Below are 24,353 nucleotides of genomic sequence, written 5' to 3'. Positions count from 1 at the left end.
TCATCCTTTTCTTCTTGACCTTCATGTGGTCTGTGGATTGTATCTTGGGTAATTTCAAACTTTTGGGCTAATATCCACTTGTCAGTGAGTGCATACCATGTGTTTTTCTGTGACTGGGTTACCTCACTCAGGATATTTTCTAGTTCAATCCGTTTGCCTATGAATTTCATGAAGTCATTGTTTTTGATAGCTGAGTAATATTCCATTGTGTAGATGTACCACATTTTCTGGATCCATTTCTCTGTTGAAGGCATCTGGGTTCTTTCCAGCTTCTGGCTATTATAAATAAGGCTGCTATGAACATAGTGGAGCATGTGTCTTTGTTGTATGTTGGAGCATCTTTTGGGTATATTCCCAGGAGAAGTACAGCTGGGTCCTCAGGTAGTGGAATGTCCAATTTACTGAGGAACCTCCAGACTGATTTCCAGAATGGTTGCACCAGTTTGCAATCCCACCAACAATGGAGGAGTGTTCCTCTTTCTCCACATCCTAACCAGCATCTGTTGTCACCTGAGTTTCTATTCTTAGTCATTCTGACTGGTGTGAGGTGGAATCTCAGGGTTGTTTTGATTTGCATTTCCCTGATGACTAAAGATATTGAAAATTCTTTGTTTAGCTCTGTACACCATTTTAGTAGAGTTATTATTAAAACTAGATATAATTGATGATGCTAAGAAGTGCATGCTGACAGGAGCTGTATATAAATGTCTCCTGAGAGACACAGCCAGAGCATGTCAAATACAGAGGCGAATGCTAGCAGTAAACCATTGAACTGAGAACGGGACTCCTGTTGGAGGAATTAGAGAAAGGACTGAAAGAGCTGAAGGGGCTTGCAACCCTTTAAGAACAACAATGCCAACCAACCAGAGCTCTCAGGGACTAAACCACTACCCAAAAACTATATGTGGACTGACCCATGGCTCCAGCTGCATATGTAGCAGAGGATGGCCTTGTTGGGAACCAATGGGAAAAGAAGTCCTTAGTGCTGCCAAGGTTGGACCCCCAGTATAGGGGAATGTCGGTGGGACAGGGAGTGGGGTGGATGGGGAGGGGAACACCCTTACAAAAGATGGGAAAGGGGATGGGATAGGGGGCTTATGTCCGGAAAACCAGAAAAGGGCCACATTTGAAATGTAAATAAAAACATATCCAAAAGAAGAAAAATTAAAAATTAAAAAAGAAAATGAAGAAAAAAAATATTCTGAATGATACCATTTACACAGCAAAAGAAAAAAAAGAAGAAAACTGGCTTCTAAAAGGAATGGGGAGGAAGCAGACCTGTATGTGGGCTCTACACTAGTCTATTGACATACATTTTGAGTGTTATTTTTCATCCCTTCAGAGTTTCTAGTTAAGAATAGAATTTAATATTAACAGTTAAATGAACTCGAGAGTGGGAGAGAGAAGCTCTGGGTTATTTTTTAGCCCTAACGAAAACAAGGAGAGTTGATCCTGGTGACAGAACAGAAATAGCAGTTACTCAGGCAGATGAGTTCAATGGTGGGTTTGGTTTGTTTGTTTGTTTGTTTGTTTTTGTTTGTTTGTTTGTTTGAGACTTGTATCAAAATCCTAGCAACAGCGCCACTTTCTGGAATTAATCAGTTTTGAATCCAGGACTTCAAAAGTAGAAGAAAAATAGAAAGCAACTCAGAGACTGTCACATGAACAGAAACACACGCAGGGCTGGGAGGATGGCTCACGGCTAAAGGCCTTGTCACACAGGACTTGAGTTCCCATCTCCAACAGCCACAAAGGGTATGTGCAGAGGTGTCTATGTGTCTGCAATTCCAGACCAAGAGGGAGAGGTGACCTGATCCTGGAGCCCATTGGCCAGTCATCCTAGCCAATACTGTGAGCTCCATATTCAGTGGGAAAATAAGGTGGCCTCCTCATGTACAAGCATGGTACCCATACATCCGTACAGACATGTACATAGACCACACACACACACACACACACACACACACACACACACACACACGCATACACACACACAAGGGAAAAGAGAAGAGGGGAGAAGGGGAGAGGAAGAAGGGAGAGAGGGAGAGATAAAGAGAGGAGAGGGAGAGGAAGAGAGACAGGAGAAAGGGGAGAGGGAGGGGGAGGGGGAAAGGGAGGGAGAGAAGTATACTGAAAACACTATGGCTCCATATCTCCCAGGTTGGGCAACCTACTTTGCCCATCCCCACCAAGATGAAGGACACATTTGTTTGCCAAGCCCGCCCCTTTGCCTTTCCTTCATCATCTTTTTTCCTTGCTATCCAAAAGAGGAATCAAACCAGCTGCCAACACGGAGCTGGCAAATAGCTACAGGCACTGTCTTCCTGGAAATGCCAACCGGCAGCCATCCCTACAATACCACAGAGATTCTCATGAAGGCAGACTCACCGCTGCTCACACTCCTGATGGAGGGATTAGAACCATAACTGTCTAGATTAATAAGCCAGAGAGGCTAGGGGCCTGGGGTGGGGGCTAGGTGCTCCTAAATAGTCTGGGGTCAGCCATGCCCTTCGCAAGCAGGAGCTCAGAAGGCCCCTTGTGCCTGAGGACAGTTGATCATCTAGACCTTCTGAAGACTTGGCTGACGAGTCCCACCACACTTCTGAGGATTGTGACTAAGCCCCAGCTTGGCAAAACTATCTAATATTTTGATTAGTCACTGAGTAAAAGCTTTGCTAGAACCCTTCGTTTCCTACACAGTTGGTCAACACGGTCTCAATAGAAGGTTTCCTGAAAGTGCTTCCCCCAAACTGCCCAGCTCCACAAGTAGGAAGCCAGCATGCTGACCGAGCCAGTCTGCCTCTCAGTGGGATCAGGTTTAGTTCACTGGCAGAGCAGATTGGCAGGCAGGCCTGGGTCCACGCCCCGCCCCTCCCTCACAGTTCAGGCAGGTTATATAAAAATAAACTTACATACTATTCTGTTGACTCAGATTTCCTGTGCTTTTGAACGCCTTGAAGGTTAACACGATATTTACAAGCCAGAGGGCTCTCAATATTTTATATCACACGGCCTGCTACTGGACTCAAAAACTACAAATAAACACAGCCATCGGTGCTGACAATGTGGACTTTTGTAGGAATATAGACCTGGCTCTCCAAGAGGTCTGTGAACTGGTTCAAAAGCACTCTATGGAGGAAGTGAGAAATGGATTTGGAAGTCAGTAAGACATTTTCAGTTTTAACTTTTACATAAAGCACGTTACGACTGGCGTCCAGGATACATGTAAAACAGCTGCTCATCTACTTTCAAGGCTACGTTCTCTTACCATGCTTCCACTGTCCCTTTGAATAATTGCATTCAGTAGAGAAGATTCTTAATTACTGAGAAGCCATTACTAGGTAGCAATGGGAAATACGTAAGTCTGTTCCCCACTTTAGGGTTAAACATAAATTCACATGTTGCTTCTTCTCAATGCCATTCAATTAGCAATTGAAGAAAGGGCTCATAATGTTGAAGAAGGGGATGTTTTCACTTACTACCAGCTATTGCAAAGCTGTGAGAGAGAAAACGCAGTTTAAAGCTTTAAAACATTGAGGGTGGGGATCTGCATGTAGAGCAGGCTGTCTGTATTGCAAATTGGTGGCTCTTGCTGATAACAGGTCAAGATGTAAAGATGCTTTAGCCAAGCCTGGAGAGAGATGTGGCTCTATGGCAGAGCAACCTCTATGAGGATGCCAGACCCTAGATTCCATACCCCTCTGGGAAGGAAAATTGTAGGGGAAGGAGTAGGAAGAAGGGAGAGAACAAAAGGAAGAAAGGGGAATGAGGGAGAGAAGGAAGGGGAAAGGAAGAGAGAGGAAGAGAGAAGAGGCAGAAAGTGTGGAGGGATGCACAGAACAACATGAAACTCAAGGAGGATGACCAAAATGTGAATGGTTCACTCCTTCTTTATGAGGGGAACAAGGATACCCTTGGGAGGGAATAGAGAGGCAAAGATTAAAACAGACACAGAAGGAACACCCATTCAGAGCCTGCCCCACATGTGGCCCATACATATACAGCCACCCAATTAGATAAGATGGATGAAGCAAAGAAGTGCAGACTGACAGGAACCGGATGTAGATCTCTCCTGAGAGACACAGCCAGAATACAGCAAATACATAGGCGAATGCCAGCAGCAAACCACTGAATTGAGAACGGGACCCCCGTTGAAGGAATCAGATAAAGGACTGGAAGAGCTTGAAGGGGCTCGAGACCCCATATGAACAACAATGCCAACCAACCAGAGCTAAGGGACTAAGCCACTACCCAAAGACTATACATGGACTGACCCTGGGCTCCAACTGCATAGGTAGCAATGAATAGCCTAGTAAGGGCACCAGTGGAAGGGGAATCCCTTGGTCCTGCCAAGACTGAACCCCCAGTGAACATGATTGTTGTGGGGAGGGCGGTAATGGGAGAAGGATGGGGAGGGGAACACCCATATAGAAGGGGAGGGGGATGTTGGTCCAGAAACCGGGAAGGGGAATAACAATCGAAATGTAAATAAGAAATACTCAAATTAATAAAGATGGGGGAAAAAGGAAAGTGTGGAGGGGAAGGGAAAGGGGGAGAAGGGGGAGAAGGGAGGGGCAGGGGGGATAAGGGAGTGGAGAAAGGGGAAAGGAGGAGGAAGAGAGGGGAGAGGAGAAGGGAAAGATAGAGAGGGACAAAAGAGAAGGAAAGAAAGCCCAACTACACAATGTCCTAAATGTTACCCCATTAAATCAGATTATATTCTTAATTTCAACTCAAGAAACATTTGTGGAACACTCATCAGTATGCATTGGAAATTCATACTTCAAGCTCACACCCAAATTAGGCTTTGTGTAGTGAGGAAATAAGCCAAGAACCAACAAGGAGAAAATCACCTGTTCACACCCATCTCTCAGTAGTTCCATTAAGGTCAGCATCTGAATCCTTTCTAAGAAGCCAAGCTGAGATCTAATGCTAAGGTATAAATTATATTGAGAGATGCTTGTGCCTATGTCTCTCCAGGTGTCTCCTTCCTTTTGTCTTTCAACAGAGAGTAAGAAGGGATGTAGATAATATCAGATGGTTGCTATGTGAACTTAGTTTGAACCCCCATGTACATGAAACAGATAGTCAGAAACTACTGTGGTCTCAGTGTTCTGCAAATCGACTCACATCAAAGCCCTTGACTACACTCACTCACAAGGTTAAGTAAAGGGCTAAACTTATCACCTAGGGAGTAAAGTACCTGACTTGTAAATGTAGAGCCCTGAATTCTAGCCCCTGGAATCCAGGTAAAAGAATCCAGTTATGATGGCACCTGTTTTGTAATCACAGAACAGGAAAGATAGAGAGAGTGGATCCCTGAGCTGAGTTCCAGGCCAATGAGAGATCCTGACTCTAAATCTGAAGTGAATAGCATGAGAGACAATATCTGACTGCCCCCCTGTGCCCATTTGCACTTGCAAGCACACCTGTATAAGCATGCCCGACACACAGTCACTTAAGGAGCTGGTCTTTGCTACTTTGTGAGTTCTTCTTTTTCCCTTCCTTTACCCCCACCCTTCATTCCCATCACTAGATAGGAGAGAAAGGAGATAAAGACAGACAGACAGACACACACACACACACACACAGAGAGAGAGAGAGAGAGAGAGAGAGAGAGAGAGAGAGAGAGAGAGAGAGAGAACCCTGAGTCTAATTTCTTTCTTTTTGTTTCTTCATTGAGTACAACTACCAACAAACTCTGAATGACCTAAAATGACCAACCCAGCCCCTCAGGGCCCTAGCATTTATATACTCTATGAAAACTTTCTGGAATTCCAAATGTCACACAATGGAAGAGACTATCACAGCTGGCAAAACCACACCTCTGCTAGAGCACAAGGCAAATCACCGTTAGCTGCTGTGGTCAGTCCAAAACAGTACCATATTCCACACCTGGGATTAAGACAAAAACACTTTCTTATAATATTTCTGTGGGGTTTTTTTGTAAAACCAAAAGTCCAAAAGTGTCACTACACACACCACACGCACGCACACACACACTCACATACACACACGTAGCAGGCTAGAGGAGATAGCTCAGTACAAAAAGTATTTGACACACAAATGTAAAAACTGGAGTTTATAGCCCTAAACATACATGTTAGCCCACACCCATGAGAACACACAAACACATGTAAAGCCAAAACCTGAGTAACACATGAGTGCTTCACAACTGACAGAACTAGTAACGTTGGTCCATCCTTACACAGGCTAGGATCCAGGTTCCTAGGATGCCTTCTATCTTTGCCACTAGAACAAAACCTCCTTGCCCACAGTATCTGAAAGCAGGCATTCAAGCCCGAGTGCCCGTTACAGCTGTGCTTTATGGATTTGCCCAGCATAGGACAATGTGGTGGAGATTCACTGCACAGAGCGAGGGAGGGATACAGCAATACCTCTCCATGCACAGCTTAGCTCACCACCTACAGACCTTCCTGATCTTGCCGTGACCCTGTGCTTACATTGTTACTTTATTACAAGGGATTCCAAACAATACTTCAGAAATATTTCATTAGCCATTCTTTTTTTTTTTTTTTTTGGTTCTTTTTTTGGAGCTGGGGACCGAACCCAGGGCCTTGCGCTTCCTAGGCAAGCGCTCTACCACTGAGCTAAATCCCCAACCCCTTCATTGGCCATTCTTTTTTTTTTTTTATGAACATTATTTTTTTTTATTAACTTGAGTATTTCTTATATACATTTCGAGTGTTATTCCCTTCCGGTTTCCGGGCAAACATCCCCCTGCCCCCTCCCCTTCCTTATGGGTGTTCCCCTCCCAACCCTCCCCCCATTGCCGCCCTCCCCCCATAGACTAGTTCACTGGGGGTTCAGTCTTAGCAGGACCCAGGGCTTCCCCTTCCACTGGTGCTCTTACTAGGATATTCATTGCTACCTATGGGGTCAGAGTCCAGGGTCAGTCCATGTATAGTCTTTAGAGAGTGGCTTAGTCCCTGGAAGCTCTGGTTGCTTGGCATTGTTGTACTTTTTGGGTCTCAAGCCCCTTCAAGCTCTTCCAGTTTTTTCTCTGATTCCTTCAACAGGGGACCTATTCTCAGTTCAGTGGTTTGCTGCTGGCATTCGCCTCTGTATTTGCTGTATTCTGGCTGTGTCTCTCAGGAGCGATCTACATCCGGCTCCTGTCGGTCTGCACTTCTTTGCTTCATCCATCTTGTCTAATTGGGTGGCTGTATATGTATGGGCCACATGTGGGGCAGGCTCTGGATGGGTGTTCCTTCAGTCTCTGTTTTAATCTTTGCCTCTCCCTTCCCTGCCAAGGGTATTCTTTTTCCTCATTTAAAGAAGGAGTGAAGCTTTCACATTTTGATCATCCGTCTTGAGTTTCGTTTGTTCTAGGGATCTAGGGTAATTCAAGCATTTGGGCTAATAGCCACTTATCAATGAGTACATACCATGTATGCCTTTCTGTGATTGGGTTAGCTCACTCAGGATGATATTTTCCAGTTCCAACCATTTGCCTACGAATTTCATAAACTCGTTTTTGATAGCTGAGTAATATTCCATTGTGTAGATGTACCACATTTTCTGTATCCATTCCTCTGTTGAAGGGCATCTGGGTTCTTTCCATTTTCTGGCTATTATAAATAAGGCTGCGATGAACATAGTGGAGCACGTGTCTCTTTTATATGTTGAGGCATCTTTTGGGTATATGCCCAAGAGAGGTATAGCTGGATCCTCAGGCAGTTCAATGTCCAATTTTCTGAGGAACCTCCAGACTGATTTCCAGAATGGTTTTACCAGTCTGCAATCCCACCAACAATGGAGGAGTGTTCCTCTTTCTCCACATCCTCGCCAGCATCTGCTGTCACCTGGGTTTTTGATCTTAGCCATTCTAACTGGTGTGAGGTGAAATCTCAGGGTTGTTTTGATTTGCATTTCCCTTTTGACTAAAGATGTTGAACATTTCTTTAGGTGTTTCTCAGCCATTCGGCATTCCTCAGCTGTGAATTCTTTGTTTAGCTCTGAACCCCATTTTTTAATAGGGTTATTTGTTTCCCTGCGGTCTAACTTCTTGAGTTCTTTGTATATTTTGGATATAAGGCCTCTATCTGTTGTAGGATTGGTAAAGATCTTTTCCCAATCTGTTGGTTGCCGTTTTGTCCTAACCACCGTGTCCTTTGCCTTACAGAAGCTTTGCAGTTTTATGAGATCCCATTTGTCGATTCTTGATCTTAGAGCATAAGCCATTGGTGTTTTGTTCAGGAAATTTTTTCCAGTGCCTATGTGTTCCAGATGCTTCCCTAGTTTTTCTTCTATTAGTTTGAGTGTGTCTGGTTTGATGTGGAGGGCCTTGATCCACTTGGACTTAAGCTTTGTACAGGGTGATAAGCATGGATCGATCTGCATTCTTCTACATGTTGCCCTCCAGTTGAACCAGCACCATTTGCTGAAAATGCTATCTTTTTTCCATTGGATGGTTTTGGCTCCTTTGTCAAAAATCAAGTGACCATAGGTGTGTGGGTTCATTTCTGGGTCTTCAATTCTATTCCATTGGTCTATCTGTCTGTCTCTGTACCAATACCATGCAGTTTTTGTCACTATTGCTCTGTAATACTGCTTGAGTTCAGGGATAGTGATTCCCCCTGAAGTCCTTTTATTGTTGAGGATAGCTTTAGCTATCCTGGGTTTTTTGTTATTCCAGATGAATTTGCAAATTGTTCTAACTCTTTGAAGAATTGGATTGGTATTTTGATGGGGATTGCATTGAATCTGTAGATTGCTTTTGGTAAAATGGCCATTTTTACTATATTAATCCTGCCAATCCATGAGCATGGGAGATCTTTCCATCTTCTGAGGTCTTCCTCAATTTCTTTCTTCAGAGTCTTGAAGTTCTTATTGTACAGATCTTTTACTTGCTTGGTTAAAGTCACACCGAGGTACTTTATATTGTTTGGGTCTATTATGAAGGGTGTCGTTTCCCTAATTTCTTTCTCGGCTTGTTTCTCTTTTGTGTAGAGGAAGGCTACTAATTTATTTGAGTTAATTTTATACCCAGCCACTTTGCTGAAGTTGTTTATCAGCTTTAGTAGTTCTCTGGTGGAACTTTTGGGATCACTTAAATATACTATCATGTCATCTGCAAATAGTGATATTTTGACCTCTTCTTTTCCGATCTGTATCCCCTTGATCTCCTTTTGTTGTCTGATTGCTCTGGCTAGAACTTCAAGAACTATATTGAATAAGTAGGGAGAGAGTGGGCAGCCTTGTCTAGTCCCTGATTTTAGTGGGATTGCTTCAAGTTTCTCTCCATTTAGTTTAATGTTAGCAACTGGTTTGCTGTATATGGCTTTTACTATGTTTAGGTATGGGCCTTGAATTCCTATTCTTTCCAGGACTTTTATCATGAAGGGGTGTTGAATTTTGTCAAATGCTTTCTCAGCATCTAATGAAATGATCATGTGGTTTTGTTCTTTCAGTTTGTTTATATAATGGATCACATTGATGGTTTTCTGTATAAAACCATCCCTGCATGCCTGGGATGAAGCCTACTTGATCATGGTGGATGATTGTTTTGATGTGCTCTTGAATTCGGTTTGCCAGAATTTTATTGAGTAATTTTGTGTCGATATTCATAAGGGAAATTGGTCTGAAGTTCTCTTTCTTTGTTGGGTCTTTGTGTGGTTTAGGTATAAGAGTAATTGTGGCTTCGTAGAAGGAATTCGGTAGTGCTCCATCTGTTTCAATTTTGTGGAATAGTTTGGATGATATTGGTATGAGGTCTTCTATGAAGGTTTGATAGAATTCTGCACTGAACCCATCTGGACCTGGGCTCTTTGTGGTTGGGAGACCTTTAATGACTGCTTCTATTTCCTTAGGAGTTATGGGGTTGTTTAAATGGTTTATCTGTTCCTGATTTAACTTCGATACCTGGTATCTGTCTAGGAAATTGTCCATTTCCTGAAGATTTTCAAATTTTGTTGAATATAGGTTTTTATAGTAAGATCTGATGATTTTTTGAATTTCCTCTGAATCTGTAGTTATGTCTCCCTTTTCATTTCTGATTTTGTTCATTTGAACACACTCTCTGTGTCCTCTCGTTAGTCTGGCTAAGGGTTTATCTATCTTGTTGATTTTCTCAAAGAACCAACTTTTGGTTCTGTTGATTATTTGTATGGTCCTTTTTGTTTCTACTTGGTTGATTTCAGCTCTGAGTTTGATTATTTCCTGCCTTCTACTCCTCCTGGGTGTATTTGCTTCTTTTTGTTCTAGAGCTTTTAGGTGTGCTGTCAAGCTGCTGACATATGCTCTTTCCTGTTTCTTTCTGCAGGCACTCAGCGCTATGAGTTTTCCTCTTAGCACAGCTTTCATTGTGTCCCATAAGTTTGGGTATGTTGTATCTTCATTTTCATTAAATTCTAAAAAGTTTTTAATTTCTTTCTTTATTTCTTCCTTGACCAGGTTATCATTGAGTAGAGCATTGTTCAATTTCCACGTATATGTGGGCATTCTTCCCTTATTGTTATTGAAGACCAGTTTTAGGCCGTGGTGGTCTGATAGCACGCATGGGATTATTTCTATCTTTCTGTACCTGTTGAGGCCCGTTTTTTGACCAATTATATGGTCAATTTTGGAAAAAGTACCATGAGGAGCTGAGAAGAAGGTATATCCTTTTGCTTTAGGATAGAATGTTCTATAAATATCCGTTAAGTCCATTTGGCTCATGACTTCTCTTAGTCTGTCGACATCACTGTTTAATTTCTGTTTCCATGATCTGTCCATTGATGAGAGTGGTGTGTTGAAATCTCCCACTATTATTGTGTGAGGTGCAATGTGTGTTTTGAGCTTTAGTAAGGTTTCTTTTACGTATGTAGGTGCCCTTGTATTTGGGGCATAGATATTTAGGATTGAGAGTTCATCTTGGTGGATTTTTCCTTTGATGAATATGAAGTGTCCTTCCTTATCTTTTTTGATGACTTTTAGTTGGAAATTGATTTTATCTGATATTAGAATGGCTACTCCAGCTTGCTTCTTCTGACCATTTGCTTGGAAAGTTGTTTTCCAGCCTTTCACTCTGAGGTAGTGTCTGTCTTTGTCTCTGATGTGTGTTTCCTGTAGGCAGCAGAATGCAGGGTCCCCGTTGCGTATCCAGTTTGTTAATCTATGTCTTTTTATTGGGGAGTTGAGGCCATTGATATTGAGAGATATTAAGGAATAGTGATTATTGCTTCCCTTTATATTCATATTTGATGTGAGGTTATGTTTGTGTGCTTTCATTGTCTTTGTTTTGTTGCCAAGACGATTAGTTTCTTGCTTCTTCTAGGGTATAGCTTGCCTCCTTATGTTGGGCTTTACCATTTATTATCCTTTGTAGTGCTGGATTTGTAGAAAGATATTGTGTAAATTTGGTTTTGTCATGGAATATCTTGGTTTCTCCATCAATGTTAATTGAGAGTTTTGCTGGATACAGTAACCTGGGCTGGCATTTGTGTTCTCTTAGGGTCTGTATGACATCAGTCCAGGATCTTCTGGCCTTCATAGCTTCTGGCGAGAAGTCTGGTGTGATTCTGATAGGTCTCCCTTTATATGTTACTTGACCTTTTTCCCTTACTGCTTTTAATATTCTTTCTTTATTTTGTGCGTTTGGTGTTTTGACAATTATGTGACAGGAGGTGTTTCTTTTCTGGTCCAATCTATTTGGAGTTCTGTAGGCTTCTTGTATGTCTATGGATATCTCTTTTTTTAGGTTAGGGAAGTTTTCTTCTATGATTTTGTTGAAGATATTTACTGGTCCTTTGAGCTGGGAGTCTTCACTCTCTTCTATACCTATTATCCTTAGGTTTGATCTTCTCATTGAGTCCTGGATTTCCTGTATGTTTTGGACCAGTAGCTTTTTCTGCTTTACATTATCTTTGACAGTTGAGTCAATGATTTCTATGGAATCTTCTGCTCCTGAGATTCTCTCTTCCATCTCTTGTATTCTGTTGGTGAAGCTTGTATCTACAGCTCCTTGTCTCTTCTTTTGGTTTTCTATATCCAGGGTCGTTTCCATGTGTTCTTTCTTGATTGCTTCTATTTCCATTTTTAATTCCTTCAACTGTTTGATTGTGTTTTCCTGGAATTCTTTCAGGGATTTTTGTGTCTCCTCTCTATGGGCTTCTACTTGTTTATTTATGTTTTCCTGGAATTCTTTCAGGGATTTTTGTGTCTCCTCTCTATGGGCTTCTACTTGTTTATTTATGTTTTCCTGGAATTCTTTCAGGGATTTTTGCGATTCTTTCAGGCATTTTTGCGATTCCTCTCTGTAGGCTTCTACTTGTTCTCTAAGGGAGTTCTTCACGTCTTTCTTGAAGTCCTCCAGCATCATGATCAAATATGATTTTGAAAATAGATCTTGCTTTTCTGGTGTGTTTGGATATTCCATGTTTGTTTTGATGGGAGAATTGGGCTCCGATGGTGCCATGTAGTCTTGGTTTCTGTTGCTTGGGTTCCTGTGCTTGCCTCTCGCCATCAGATTATCTCTAGTGTTACTTTGTTCTGCTATTTCTGACAGTGGCTAGACTGTCCTATAAGCCTGTGTGTCAGGAGTGCTGTAGACCTGTTTTCCTGTTTTCTTTCAGCCAGTTATGGGGACAGAGTGTTCTGCTTTCGGGCGTGTAGTTTTTCCTCTCTACAGGTCTTCAGCTGTTCCTGTGGGCCTGTGTCTTGAGTTCACCAGGCAGCTTTCTTGCAGCAGAAAATTTGGTCTTACCTGTGGTCCTGAGGCTCAAGTTCGCTCGTGGGGTGCTGCCCACGGGCTCTCTGCAGCGGCAGCAACCAGGAAGACCTGTGCCGCCCCTTCCGGGAGCTTCAGTGCACCAGGGTTCCAGATGGTCTTTGGCTTTTTCCTCTGGCGTCCGAGATGTGTGTGCAGGGAGCAGTCTCTTCTGGTTTCCCAGGCTTGTCTGCCTCTCTGAAGGTTTAGCTCTCCCTCCCACGGGATTTGGGTGCAGAGAACTGTTTATCCAGTCTGTTTCTTTCAGGTTCCGGTGGTGTCTCAGGCAGGGATCCTGCCGCTCCTGGGCCCTCCCCCACGGGAGCCCAGAGGCCTTATACAGTTTCCTCTTGGGCCAGGGATGTGGGCAGGGGTGAGCAGAGTTGGTGGTCTCTTCCGCTCTGCAGCCTCAGGAGTGCCCACCTGATCAGGCGGTTGGGTCTCTCTCTCACCGGGTCTGGGAGCAGAGAGCTGCTGCGGGCCGGGATCCGCGGGTGTGGGACTTCCGGTAAACACAGAACGTGCCCGGTCCTAGAGAAATTCCGCTTCCGTGTGTCCCAAGCTCACCAGGCAGCTTTCTTGCAGCAGAAAATTTGGTCTTACCTGTGGTCCGGAGGCTCAGGTTCGCTCGTGGGGTGCTGCCCACGGGCTCTCTGCAGTGGCAGCAACCAGGAACCATTGGCCATTCTTAAATAGAACCCTTATTGGTTAAGGAATTCACTTCGCATACAGTTTGCACCTTTACGTGGTTGTCACAGGCTTGTGAAGAGGTCACCGCTTCCAATTTTAAAATATGTTAATCTGTTTATTTTTGACAGTTTCATGCACACGTGCAATGTGTTATGATCACATCCATGGACCATTTCAAATCTCACCTGAGCTTCAGGGGTTAGAGGGTGGGGAATGGCCCCAGATTCTTGTGTGCGTGCGTGTGTGTGTGTATGTGTGTGTGTGTGTGTGTGTGTGTGTGTGTGTGTGTGTGTGTGTGGTGTGTTGTGTAATGGTGAAAATGTATAAGTAATGTCCATCTGTCTAGAGTGTAAAGATATCTTTATTTTTTAATTACAAGAAACAGTGAATCTTTTTTACAAACTTTTTCTCAAATTAAAGAACAGGTGAGGGTGAGGGTGGTGATGGCACATGCCTTTAATCAAAGTGCTCTGAAGTAAAGACAGTTGGGTCTCTGTGAGTTCGAGGCCAGCCTTGTCTACAGAGTGAGTTCCAAGAGAGTTAGAGCTACACAGAGAAACCCTGTCTTGAAAATCCAGAGAGAGAGAGAGAGAGAGAGAGAGAGAGAGAGAGAGAGAGAGAGAGAGAGAGAGAGAGAGAACACAAGTGGAAAAATCTAATAGAGAATGAATCCACACTGACAGGTTTACAAAGAACAATGGGTTGAAGGCTATAATTTTGGGCTGGGAAACACCTGCTCAAATTAAGTAGTTTGTGGTTTCCGAAGTCAACAGAAGAGAAAAAAACACCACATTGATTCTGCCAGTGTGTGTGTATGTGTGTGTGTGTGTGTGTGTGTGTGTCTATGTCTGTGTGTGTGTCTATGTCTGTGTGTGTGTCTATGTCTGTGTGTGTGTCTATGTCTGTGTCTCTGTGTGTTTGTGTCTGTGTGTGTGTGTGTGTGTGTGTGTGAACTAAAGTACTTCAAACCCTATTCTACAGGCTGATATACTTTCTTGTGTTCTACTAAAATTAAGATGATACAGACATATAAATTCAATGAACCCCAATTGATAGAAAGCATCAGCCTTTTCAGTGGGGAATGTATGTATGTTGGAGGGGAGAAACGTGAAAAAAACCTCTCCCGGGTGTTACTTCAGATGGTACAGGCTTCCTCCACCACTTCTGCCCACACATGTAAGAGAGTGAAATCCCCTCCCTGGAGATACTCAGAATTAGACACAATCGCAGATGATACTGGTAACGGAGAAAATTTGCACAAACATGCAACCACTTTAGTGATAAACTTCATTTCTGCCCCAGTGTTTGCAACAGGTTCTAAATAATTACCCGAAGCAAGCGATTGGCTGCCATTCAGCAAAGCTGGACTGTGGACATTGACCAAGTTGCCCCGCATTCTTTACCCCACTTCAGTCCACAGTTTCTTTTCCTTCACAGAGACTTTCTGGTTATGCATTATCAGGTTTGGCCGTCTCTCCTGCCTGCTCAACCCTCCACTTGGCTTGTTGCTGGGTAGGCTTGACCTAAGAGAATGCACGAGGAGAGAGCCAGAATTTTCCTTTGATGTCTTAGAAATCAGGATTCCATTATATAATCTACTATAAATCCTGGCCGTCGGGACTGACACCAGCTTCCAAAGTTACCAGAATACGACACTCCCTACTTGATTCATTGTGGATTCTGACATGTCTTAATTAATATGAACTCGGGGCCTCAGCTTGCCAGCGATAAGAAACTTTTCTGATTTGCTTTCTTCATAGCTTTAAGCGTTTCCTTGATTAACTCTGTTCTCCTGAAGTCTAAGCCTCACTTGCTAAATGTTCTGACTGGCTCTTTGCTCTAAGGTTCGACCTCACAGATGTTTCCTTGTGGTCACAGAAAATACCTCTCCTCTGAGAATAGGTTTGATACTTTTTTTAAAAGACAATAAATTTTGAACAGAAGAACTGGACGAAGAAGTCAAGTGCAGGCTGTTAGCTATTCTTTTATACTTTTTATACCTGCTCGGTGTGTTCTAGTCTCGAACATAAATGACAGTAGACGACAACGCTCCCTATGAACAAATTAAGGCCTTGCAAAATCCCCAGCCTTCTTCTGTGTAACAACATAAATTTCTTTCCTTGCTCAACATACGAGCTAGGCTTCCCACAAGGAGAAAATTGGCACGTTTAAATGTCCTTTCTACTCTAAACGCTGAGGAAGGAGTGAGATGGACCGAGTCCAGAGGGTGAGAAGGAAGGAGATTGAGGGCCTGTCTCATCGGAGCACAAATAATTTGTGAACTGTCCTCAGTGATTAATTCTCAGCACTTGAACCCTACTTATGCAACTGGAGCACGACAGTGAGCTGACTCTTGGTTTCTGGTTTTTGCCTTTCCTAGAAAACATTTTTCTATGAATCTTTTTTGTTTTTGTTGCACACTAAATTTGAAGCAGCCCTTCCCTTGATTGGTGAATTTTGAAAATGAACCAGAGGGAAGGACACCAAAGCAACATGAGCAATGTCCCTCTAGCAGAGTAACACCCTGTCACCCTCTCCCTGTACTTCTCTGCTCAAAACAGGAAATCTGGGACACTCAGCAGCCTTTGAGATTCATTGTAACTGAAGTGAGATTACTGACTGTGCAATCCCTGTCCCCAGTAGACAAGCATTTTCTTCTACAGCTGTCACCGTAACATTTTACCATACCTTACTCCTTTAAAGGACAAGATAAAAGAGAAAGGGAAAAAGCACACCCTCCTTCCACCCCTTTTCTTTGGACCTCCAGTCACTGGACTCAGTGACTTCCCTAAGAGAGCCTCCAATGACATCAGTCATCTTGTACTCCCAGACTGGCACCTATGGGCTTAATTGTGCATATGCTAATGTCTTGACTCACTATTCCAAACGGAGGTTGCTGAAGACAGGAGGTACAGAAGCAGGATTTGCTACCAACGTTGGGGTCATACCCGGTGTGCCATGCCTTCACTTACTTGCTAGGGAATTGGGCCTCCAAAGTCAAAGGGCTGCTTGAGTACACAGTGTAAAGTGCATGTTGGAGTACATGGTTGACAAGTATGTATAAATTACCAATAATTTCAGCAGTTTCCATGTCATACAAATAGGAGCTGTTTTCTTATGAATCTATATTCTATCCAAATAAGATTATTTTGCTATAAAAATACCCCAGGGAGAAAAGCATTTTGCATATAAAGTGTGCTGTTTAGTCCCTAGTGATCCCTGAATGGAACCTTCTAGCAGCCATTTGGCAGCTACTTGCTAGACCCATCTTTGAATTATAAAAATAGCAAAATACTCAGCATACGCCTGTCTGTCTGTCTGTCTGTCTTCTGTCTGTTCATTGCTGGAAAATAAACACAGGATCTTGCATATTCTAAGTAAGCTCTCTAATACTGAGTCACATCCCTCACCCTTTCCTAACTGACTCTTTCGAGAAGGGGATTAGTTTCAAGTTTCAAAGCTGGTATTGATCTCACCATATAACCCCTGTAGACCTTCCAATAGTGAATCTCCTGCCTCAGCTTCCTGAGTAGCTGGGATTGAAGGCTTGCACCACCTGGCTCGCTTTACAGTAATATCTTTTGACTCCCATCCCATGCCTCTCTCTACTGGCCATTTTTGAGACTAAGTCTTTAGCCCCCATAAATAATCATAATTCAGAAAGTGGGTCTTAAAAGATTTGCTAAATTGCCCAATTTAAGTTGTTCCTTTTAAATTAGCAATTCACCTCTCCTAAGCTAGTCCAATCATCTCCAAATTGATGTGCTAACTCTTCAACTAAAAACCTTAATCTATTTCCAAAGAGAAGGAAACCTCATTTCATTGCAACCTCACACCAAAATCTTTAATGCCTCCAATATGAAGTCCAAGGTCCTTAAAATGACATTTAACTTCACGGTCCTAATTCACTGCTAATACCTCCCTGCATACTTCCTACTTATCTTCCTATCAGATCAACTCCTGATCCCCCAAGGTGATTGTCCCTTACCTTGGAATAGCATCTTTTACCCCCTAACATCTTCCCAGGGCAGCATACCCATCCTTCTTGGGTCAAGGCCAAGTGTCATTTCCTGTCCCAAAGTCCCCCATGCCAATCAGCAGTGACTTTCCTGTGTGTCCGTACCATGGCTCTCATCTCTATGAAGTACACATTGCTTTCTACTAAATTAGCATATGTCATGGTTATTCTGTATTGATGACACATCATACTATGTGCCCAACTCTCCACTTCTGATAATAAAAGTCATCTAGAGCACCAAGACTGCATCGTGTTCAATCAAAGGCATCTGTTGCATATTTAATGTGGATGAGTACCAGCCTCTTCATACCACAATGCAACCCTAAGCAAAAACCCACTGTGGGCACCTAGGGCACTTCCAATAGGGTCTGCAGCAGACCCTTTAGAACAGACCTTAATGGGCCACAGTTGGGCTTTGCAATGTTCTCATTCCTGGACAAAATTAAGAATTTAGTAAGTAAGCCAAACAGAACTACATTCTTTTCTGAATAAATTGGATGCCAAAATATCCAGTAGCAAGAGTTCTTGCAAATGGGATTCCCAGTGTCTCTTATTGGAAAAGGATGTGCGAGTGTTGCATAGCTTTATACACAAAGATGCAGAAATGGATTACGGACTACACAACGTGACCAGCTTTACTAAGTTCCCTTTCTTTGTAAGGTTTGATAATAAAGCAAGTCCTAATGAATGACTGATTGTAGCAAATAAAGCTCAGAGGTCAAAGGATGAATGCCATCTTGCAGAGAAACTTAAAATCCCTTGTGGATTTCCTTATCACAATCATCAAAGGAACTCTCCCAGTGAGAAGCAGAGATAGAAAGGGTCTCAAGCCTGTAGGCCCCCAATGCAGAAGGACCAGGGAGGCTCTTCTGAAGGAAGTGGGGAAGGAGATCCATTTAGAGAGTTCAGCTGATGGCCACCTAAGCAAATGCCAAATGCTTTGACAAGAACCAAGGAATAAGAAATCTTAAAACAAAACAAAACAAAACAAAAAACTGGAATGCCACCACTCCAGAGAAGGACAGTTACCAGGGCCACCAACCACTTCGCATATTGACAATCCTTGGACAACTTGAGGCTTCCCCTATGATTGTCCTCTCCTTCCCACCCACCCATCTCCTTGTGATGAGCAGTAGCAAGAAGGTCCTGTGATCCTCTTCACGACAGCAGTGCCATATCCACATCCACTCTCCACAGGGAGACCCCTCCCCCAAAGGGTTGAGAACTGGTGAGTGTGAGAGGGTAAGCCAGATTACACTCCTGAAAACTGTAGTTGAGATAATGGAGTGGCGGCTGTGTCACCAACAAGACTCTTGATTTTTTTTTTTTTTTGCACCAGGAAAGAAAGTGCTTCTCCTACATCGCACGCATCTCACACCACAGAACATCTCACAAGGAGGTTGACACCGCAAGGAAGACATGACACTTTGTCTAACATCCCATCACCACCCGCAGCTCACATGCAAGCTTCATCACACGGCTGGAGGCTGTCTACACACACACACACACACACACACACACACACACACACACACACCCTAGAAAGTCATGCATGAAGTTTTGCTAACCAGAACCCTAACTAGGCTAACCTAGGCTGATGTAGAAGAAGACTATTGAAATGTTGCTAGAGAGACAGAAATCACAGCTATCATAACTATCTTTAGCAAAAGTTACCTGTAAAGTGCTTACCTTTAAAAAGAGCATCAGGGGGTTCAGTGAGATGGCTCAGGGGTAAAGTACTTGCTGAGCAAGCCTGGTGTCCTGAGTTCAATCCCCAGAGCCCATGAGAAGATGGCAGAGAAGTGACTCCACAAAATGTCCTCTGACCTCCACATGTTCACTGTGGAACACACATGCCCCTACACACATATACCTCATGCACACACACACACACACACACACACACACACACACACACACTTTGTTAGGCTCTTTGCAGGAACCTCATAGGTGGTATCACTTTCTCAGTAAACAACAGCCAGTCAACCCAGGCAGAGGTGGATGGACAGGATCACACCTCCTACATGTTTTAGCAGAACAGAGGCATGGTGGTCTCTCTTGTCTGTTTTTCTCTACAGCCTCCCTGTACCCATGGAACAAACTTCAGCTCAACTGTGGCCTCATCTCAAGCACACATTCTGACCAAGTGGACCAAAAGTACAGAGACAGGCAGAGATAACCACCTGTGTTAGCACACACAGCAGGCATCTGGTGGGATGTCTACGGGCTTAGGAGTTTGTATGTCTGAGGACGACGAGAAGCAAGTGGTTCTAAGTCCTAAACTGAGTGAAAGGCTGAAGGAAAGCAAGTTGTCTTATTCTCTTCCTTTACTGTCGTGGGCAACCAAACTGAACAACAACCTTCACGTGTCAAAACAGCACCTCCCACTCATGAATATAACCCTGGCATTCACACTCAATATTTTGCCAATTTTCCTGGTTGCCTTGTCTCTCATCTCTATGTCAGTGTTACTTCTAATTTCTATGACAAAAATCCACCAGTCGCTACAAGACTGGATCCAACCTCTATAGCATTACAGCTGTACAGGGCCTAGAATGGGCCTTCAGGGGCTATTGACAAAATGTGGGCAAACATTTGCCGCCTTTTTTTTTTTGAGAAACAGGAAAGAATTTTAATGAATATAAATAGGTTTCTGATCCCTGAGATGACAGAGGTTCCCACCCTACTGACTTTGTTAAAAAAAAAAAAAGTTCAAATACTTTAAATTGGTACTCCAACATCCGTCCTCTCTGCATACATTATTGTTTCAAATTCAAAACCAAATACATTTCCCATAAACCTTGTGGGTGGAGGTGCTCTGTAAATCTATTAGATTTGGCCCAAGAAGCTAATTTTAAAACATCTGGCACCCTTGAGTGGTACCGCATGTCACGATTGAACATCATCTTAATAAAACCCAACCCTTACATTAGGTTTAAAAAAATTAAAATAAATTTTAACCAGCTAGACTTTTTTGGGCAAGTCAGAGAGAACAAACACTGGCAACTTCTTGGTCAAGCATGAGACTTTCCACTACAGGAAACGGGTGGCTTTCCTGTGGCCAAAATGAAAGTATCCTTTTCTGCCTTTTGTAACTACCACGTCACCGACAAGTGGCACTCGCTCTGTGGCACCGTCCTTAACCCGCATACCACCTTGCCTCAAAAAAAAAAAAAAAAAAAAAAAAAGCAGTTTCCCATGGTTATTTTCAGGTTAGAGAGAACCAAACCCAAACCCACAGGGCTCAGAACTTGCCTACAATTGTAGGGCAACTTCAAGACAAGATGCATTACTAGATTGCGTAGCTTTTCAGAAAACTCGTTTGCCTATTCAGGAAAACAGATGATGGCTTTTTGCAGTCGCTTAGATCAAGCTCACATAAGCTCACGGCACCGAAGATTAAGAAACGAGGTCATGTTGAGACGAGTACAGAGGGAAGTCTGAGCAGGAACTTTTTTAAACTCGCGCACGTTTCAACCATACAGAATCCCCCATAGCTCGACCTGGGACCAATAAATACACGCGATCTGAGGCAGGCAGAGAGAGCCTGTCAGTGCTGCACTACGAACAGATAACTGTGTCTGACTCAGCTGAATGTAGCTCCCAGAGTGAATTTCCATGGGACCAAGGTCAGGTTTAACATGATAACGGTTGCCAGAAACTTTATAAAATATCCCTGGAGCAATGAGCGAGAGAAAAATGGGCATATTTTCACAGAAGTGAACTCTGAGACTCCATCCTGATTGCACACAGTAGCACATTATAGCCGAAAGGGGGGGAAATTGTAAAGAAATGGAGATAAATAGAAGTACCTGCTTTAGAAGAATGTCGCCCAGAGACTGCCTTCTTAGGCTAGACAATGGCAGAGGAGGGGGCATTGGCCTCTCCTGGCGTCACAGGGCTGCTGAGCATGGAGCCTTGTGTTTTCGGTTTTGGTAGAATCCGTTCGGAGGCTGTTATGACCATGAAATTAGGAAATGCAGACTCGGAAGCAAAGAGCTAGCACCACCACTTGACTGGGATTGGAAACTCTGCTCCGGATAATAGGGGAGGGGGTGGCTTTCCTCTCTCCAGCCAGGCCTGATTCCAACTTTCTCAGCGTTTGCCTACAGATAGATGTTTGCAGAGGGACAAGCTTCTGGTGAAGCTAGCTGAGACTTTTTTTTTTTTTTAAAGGTGATCCAACCCATTTTCTCTTTCCTTGCAATAAAGCTCAAAGTCTAGACGAGCATGTTGACTTGGAAAAATAAAATAAGAAAGCGTTCTTTCTGCACACAAATTTTCCTCACCCAAAATTAGCTAAGGGTAATAAGGGTGTTTCTAAGGTGAGCGCTTCTCAGAGTTTCTCTTTCACTCATTGACTCAAAGAGCTAAGCCAGTCGCTCAGCAATTCTTGTCACTGATTAATGGTGTTCCTGATTTTGGAAACTTGCACCAGCTTAGCCCGAGCTAACTCTGAAATCCTTCAGGTGTATGAGCCTTCTATAAACTGCTTGACATTTCCTGATGTGATTTACAAGTCCTGTTTGCTTTGGGGATTTAATCTTGCATTTTGTTTTGTTTTGTTCTGTTTTGTTTTGTTGAGACAAGGTCTCACTCTGCAGTTCAGAGCCTTAAACTCTCAGGATCCCTAAATGCTAAAATTACAGGCATTAGCCAATATGACTGACTTTTTAAAAACTTATTTTGTTTGTTTCTCTTTTCTTTTTTTTTTAAACTCAGAGACAAATTCTCTGAAGTAATAATCTGAGATTAAAAATATATTAAATTTATTTTCCTTTTTGGTACTAGGGATAGGCCCAAAACTTTGATGTGCTAACCAAACACATTACCTCTGATCCACAGACCCTTAATATTTTTAGACCTTTTGAAATTTTAATAGCTCATAAAATCTGTTGTGTTTTATGTAACATGTGCTTTAAATGCTGGGTTGTTGTTTTAATGTCTTGTTGTGGTTTTTTTCTCCTATTCTATAAGTCTGAGAAAGAATGCTTTTCTGGAAATAAGAATGGTAGCAGGCAAAAGACCAGAAGAGACCCCTCTGGTCACTGTCTCAATCCCTATGCATGAACACTGGTGCATGCTGGGTAAGAAAAGCATCTCAGAACTGGCTGGGAAAAGAAAAGACTCCAAATGTCTCATGACTGATGATCTACACATTCATTATAATAAATTGTCGTAGTTGTCTTCGGTTTTCTATACCCTAGTGAGTTTGGCCTCAAAATAATTCAAATACACAAATGTGTCTGAATTTAATTCCCCCAGACCTCACAGAGTGGGATGCGTTTTACTTCTTGTCTGAAATGTTTTATTTCAAATTAAAGAACATTAAACTTAATAAGACTCATTTATAGAAGGAATAATCTTATAGCCTCAGCATGGCAAAGATGGCCCTGGCTTTATTGTTTTTATTATGATTTCCTGTGAGAGGTAAGTGAGTCAACAAAATGTTTTGAATAGTTCAAACATTTTAAAAGCCAAGTGGTTTTTTTCCCTCTAAATTAATTGAATCCCTCTGTTATTTGATTTGCCAGGTTGGATGAATCATGCTTTCAAATAGCATTTAGCTACCTGTTAGAATCAGTTGTACACATCAATCCAGAGAAGAAAATTACCTAAGGCAGGAGTTCTCTAAATAGAACATCCATCAGACTCAGAAGCAAGTGTCGAGTATTGCTTTGTTGTGGAGGGGATGCATATGAATAAGTGGACAGACACAGGGAAGCACACACCTCTGTCCATGATGCAGAGGCCAAAGCAAGACACTGGTGTGCTTCTCTGTTGCTCTCCACAGCGTTTCCTTGAGACAGGGAATGGGAAGCTGGCTGGGCTACTCGGCCAGTGAGCTCTTGGGATCCACCTATCACATGCGAGTACGCGTGCACACACACACACACACACACACACAGAGAGAGAGAGAAAGAGAGAGAGAGAGACAGAGAGACAGAGAGAGACAGAGACAGAGACAGAGACAGAGAGAAATGGAATGTGTAGGTTGGCCGGCATTGCAGCCACACATAGCCATGCCCCGCATCTTTACACAATGCCAGAGTTTCAAACTCAAGACCTCATGCCTTCAGAACAAGCAGTCTTATCCACTGAGCCTTCTCCCCTGTCTCTATGCCCTTTTCTTTGCAAATACACATGTGTAATATAAAAATGTATCTGAGACAGTGTGTCCCTAAGGGACAGTTATAATGCCCCCCTTTGCATTCTATACTATGCTTTCTTAAGTGGGAAAGAATGAAAACACCAGAAAATGTCTTCCAGATGAATGCAGGTGTCTATGGTGTCAGGACAGGTGCTCGAAGCACTTTACAACCCACGAACACGAAGCCAGGTGCTACTGACTGGCAAGGAAGCTATGGGATGCTGAGATTACATACACTGGCTAGAGCCGGTATTCAAACTCAGGGATCCAAGTCAAGCCTCCATGCCATAGACCTCTGCTGCAACTTCTGAGGACACACAGAACCGCACCCAGGCAACAAACATGGAGGTGTGTGTTGTACTGGAGTCGTTCCGCAGTTTAGCTTTCGCATGAGTTCACTACAGATGAGAGAGAGAGAGAGAGAGAGAGAGAGAGAGAGAGAGAGAGAGAGAGAGAGAGAGAGACTGATAGGTAGGTAGGTAGGTAGGTAGGTAGGTAGGTAGGTAGGTAGATGTTTGCCAAGACCAAAAAAACATTGTTTTAAAATATTCTGTGCTTTTTCATGGGGCAAAACTCTCCTTTGATGGAAAAACGTCTAATTAGACTGTATTTAACAGTATTAGACTAACTGAATGATGAATAACAGAGGACAATTTAACTGAAGAAGTGGACGGTGGTACAATTGAAACAAATACAGAACCAATCAAATCTTCAGGACCATTCCAAGTGAAGCGGGGTGTCTCCCTCATTTCCGCACATGTGTACTTCCACATGTAAAATAACCT

The 24,353-nt window shown here is 43.0% G+C and overlaps 1 protein-coding gene across 6 annotated transcripts in view; it reads right to left on the bottom strand.

Moving 5' to 3' along the window:
• Window positions 1-21,688, bottom strand: part of Esr1 (estrogen receptor 1) — a 392,770-nt gene extending 371,082 nt beyond the window's left edge. For 2 of the 6 annotated variants that reach the window (XM_017588797.3, XM_039101051.2), the window contains exon 1: window positions 21,230-21,683. The gene's annotated coding sequence lies outside the window, so the exon portion shown is untranslated. Of the gene's footprint in view, window positions 1-21,229 lie in introns of all 6 variants that reach the window. The other 4 variants (XM_039101049.2, XM_039101033.2, XM_039101029.2 and 1 more) reach the window with 4 other exon arrangements.
• Between the last annotated feature and the right edge of the window lie 2,665 nt (window positions 21,689-24,353).

The sequence above is a fragment of the Rattus norvegicus genome, chromosome 1 (genome assembly GCF_036323735.1).
Source record: "Rattus norvegicus strain BN/NHsdMcwi chromosome 1, GRCr8, whole genome shotgun sequence".
NCBI lineage: Eukaryota > Metazoa > Chordata > Mammalia > Rodentia > Muridae > Rattus > Rattus norvegicus.
This window is presented reverse-complemented; position numbering and strand designations above follow the sequence as displayed.